Source organism: Chinchilla lanigera, unplaced genomic scaffold, assembly GCF_000276665.1.
Source record: "Chinchilla lanigera isolate Chin_1 unplaced genomic scaffold, ChiLan1.0 scaffold00002, whole genome shotgun sequence".
NCBI lineage: Eukaryota > Metazoa > Chordata > Mammalia > Rodentia > Chinchillidae > Chinchilla > Chinchilla lanigera.
Window position 1 is genome coordinate 15,351,844 of NW_004955403.1, and position 3,985 is coordinate 15,355,828.

At 39.5% G+C, this 3,985-nt stretch overlaps 1 long non-coding RNA gene across 1 annotated transcript in view; it reads right to left on the minus strand.

Moving 5' to 3' along the window:
- LOC106148808 overlaps window positions 1-3,985 on the minus strand; it is an 11,871-nt gene that overhangs the window by 4,630 nt on the left and 3,256 nt on the right. The gene's annotated exons all lie outside the window — the stretch shown is intronic.

Below are 3,985 nucleotides of genomic sequence, written 5' to 3' on the forward strand. Positions count from 1 at the left end.
CCAGATGAATTTAAGGCATATTTTCTCAAGATCTGTGAGGTATGTTGATGGTAGTTGAATGGGAGTTGCATTGAATCTTCCAAGGTACCATATTTGACTGATATAGGTTTCACATCTTACCCTTAACTCTTCTTGCCTTTGATAACAGGCTAATACTTAGAGGAAATTTAAAAGGCAGGATACAAGGAAGAAAAGCAGGGGTAAAATGTCTTCCTAGGCCAGAAATTAATTACCAATCCCCAGAAAGTCAATGCTAAGACTAACTGATTAAACAACTTTTCAAACTTCTTTTTTAAAGAAAAGAAGATATTAATTTTAAATTAAATATGCTTATGATTTGAAAGTTTCACCCAATGTAGATGTCAGTGAGGCAGTATATTATATGACTGCTGGTATTTTTTTACTTTTTTATGAAATAGATTTGATTAGGACATCCCTGTGGAGTGCAGCCAATTGTCTCTTATATTATAGCTATCAGAGAAAGAAAAGCTTTGCCAAAGAATCCCTTTTCTTCTGACCTTATTCCTCAACAAGTGATTGCCTTTCAGTCAACAGAAACACTCATCATTTTGCCTTTTTTATTATTCTAAAACACTCTTCTGTCTTGCTTATTTCACTTACCGTTTTGCCTGCAACATGAACAGTTTATAGCTAATGCTTTGTACAGTTCATATCCTTTCAATTCAAACTCCCACTTGAACAAAGATAAGGTGTTTTTAAAATGAATGCCACTGCAAGCTTCCTGGTGGTGAGATTTAGCAGTCTCTGGCACGGAGCAGAGTCTGCAAAAGAGCTATCCTTGAATGTTTGCCTGCATTCCTATGCACAATGTAGGCTTATTCATATCCACAAGTGATCTTAAGTAATGGAACATTAAAAAGTTGAATAATTTACTGATTAAGATGAGTCACTTGCAGCAAAAGCAAATGTCTCAGTAAGATGAAAGCTATATTGAACGTCTAAGGGCGGCTGCCCTGTTTCTTGGTGATACTGGCCTGGAGTGTCTCTGGTCCGGCCACTCGGTCAGAGTTGCTTATTGACTCCAGGTATTTCACAGCAAGGGTCTCCAGTGTCACCTCATGGTCTCTGTTTCACAAGAATTTGGTATGCTACATAAAATTTTGTACGATTTTCCTAACCACCTCGTTTTTAAAAGTATCATTGACGTATGACTCACGGTACTGCTTGTGTAACATATGCATAATGATTTCGGAAGCAGAGCGATCCTTCTCGATTCAGAAAGAACATGAAACTTCAAACAGGTAACAGTGTGCAGAGCCTCATTTTCCAGTACAAATAATGAGTCATGGAGCAAAACTGATGATAGGGGTAGGCAATTAGAAAGTGTGATAAAGAAATCAACTTAGATCATCTGGCACTCTGTGGGCAAGTCTCAGGCATGTTCTCCCCAGCCACACTAAGCCCGCTGTGCTGATAACCCAGGCTCTCTGCGTGTGGGATCCCTTGGCTTGGAACATCCTCCAACATCATCTTTGCAACTCCTCAAACATCTACTTCTTTAGGACTGACTTCAAATTCCCCCTCCTCTGAACTGTCTTCCCAGATTTCTCTAGGGAGTTTATTGTTCTGCCTCTTAAGCTTTCATGAGCCTTTGCGCATACTTTTTGTGTGTTGCCTTTTGGACACAAGGTCTTGCTTTGCAGTTCAGACTCGCCCTGAACTCTCTATGTCGTCCAGGCTGGCCTCGAACTCATGGTGATTCTCCTGCCTCAGCCTCCCGAGTGCTGGGATTACGGGGTTGTGCCATCACGCCTGGCTTTTTCATAATTTTTTGCCCTATTAAAAAGTAAAATTATACTCAGAGTTCACATGATAGATGAGTCTGCATCCACCCTGAGCAAACAGAATGCTGAGCCTGTCCCTGCCCCATCTTCACTTGCCTGTGGTGGAGAAATGTTGTCATTCTCTGTCCACTAAATATGTCCTGCCATACACCTGCTTGTTAGAAGGGATTCATACCTACTAAACTTTCTCAGTTTTTGTACATCTAAAAATGACTATTTTCCACCCTCTCCCATGAATGATTTACCTAAGGAAGTCCAGGTTAATGCTTCTCTCTTTCAGAACTTCAGTATCTCTAGACTGTCAATTTCTATGGAGTGTTAATGATATTATCAGGAGAGAACTCTGGCATGAGCTGTCTTTTTTCTCTGGGGAAATGTTTGGGATTTTATCTTTACCTGTGACATGCTGAAATTACATTAGGGTATGTCTAAATGCAGGTAATGTTTTTCTATTCATGCTACTCAAAAACATTGGATTTTCCCAATAGTTTCAGAGGCTCACTTTCATTCGAAATTTCTTCAGAAGTTTGAGTTTGGGTTGCAATTTATATTTATGATTGAGCGTATTTGTCAAACAGGGTTGGTAGACTAGGCCAATAGATCAAACTGGAACTTCTTTCCCTGTCAGTGAACTTCAACACAGAAACCTTCCTTGGATGTTTGGGGGAAGAGGCAGGCTGGGAAAACACGCACATTACACAGAAAACTTTGGTTTAGTGGCGGGAACTTCCCAGCCCTGATGGCTGTTGTAGGGCAGGTGATACACTGCTTGCTTTGAAAGATCCATGGTCACAACTCTAGCTTCACAGTGCCCTCTCCTAAATTTGTCCCGCAGACAAAGGGGGCAGTGGTTGTTCTCTTCCTCATCTTCCTGTGGCTGGGAGTGTTCCAAGAGCACTCAGGTTCTGCCTCGCTCATGTCCAGCCCCAGCCTATTCATGCAAGGGCCTTGCCAAGGTAAAGGTCTCTCACACTGAACATTAAACAGTCCTGCTAGGCTTTATCCTGGGATGAATGCTGCTGCTGTCAACTAAATAAGGTTTTGAATTAATTGATCTGATAGCTGCCCTGAAGACCCCTCCTTCTCTTGGGTTTGTTCATTCTGAACTAGATGTTTCTTTATAGCTTCCTTGGGAAACACTTGTGTTTTTTTAAAATTTATTTTAAAAATAAAAGAAGGAAAACACATTAACAAACAGACCTCTATTTACAAAATAGCATAAGAACAATACAAGCAATACTGAATTACAGACAAAGTGGTAGGAAATGAACAATGGCTATTGTATGTGGTATTGATGTCTTCAAAGTGGTTTCTCAGGAAAACAGAGACATGAAAGATTGATCAAATAAGTAATCAGTAACTGTTCCTTTCAGTAAAGTGATAGAAGTCAGTAGTACAACTATGTTAGCTATTCTGTACGTACATACTTACATAATTTCCTCTTCTTTCCCTTCACTTTTCCCACACCCCAGTTGCCCTTTACTTTTGAGCATTTTCCTTTTGTTTCATAATGTCTATCATACCTCCTAGTTTTTATTCACTCTTTCAGGTTCTTATACTTGTGAGTCAATACAATGTTTTCACATGGAGGTGAGATTTATTTCACCTATGAGTATAGTCTCTAGTTGTGACCATTTACCTATAGAAGCCTCGAGTTTATCTTTCTTTATAGCTGAGTAATATTTCATTATATAAAAATATCACAATTATTTTATCCAATCCTCAGTGGATGGACATTTGGGTTGCGTCCACAATTTAGCAATTACAAATTGGGCTGCTATGAACATGGGTACAAATATATCTCTGTGATATGATGTTTTCAGATCTTCTGGGAAAATAGCCAGAAAGGGAATAGCTGGGTTGAATGGGACCTGTAGACCTAGTTTTCTGAGGAATCTCCAAACTGATTTCCACAGTGGTTTCACCAGTCTGCATTCTCACCAGCAGTGGAGAGGGTTCCTATTTCTCCACAGCCTTGCCAGCATTTGTTATTGGTTGATTTCTTAATGATAGCCATTATTACTGTGGTGGGATGAAATCTCAATGTTGTTTTAATTTGCGTTTCTTCAATGACTAATGATGTTGAAATTTTCTCATATATTTATTTGCCATTTGTATTTCTTTATCTGAGAAGTGTGTGTTCATCTCCACTGCCCATTTTTGGATTGGGTCTTTGAATT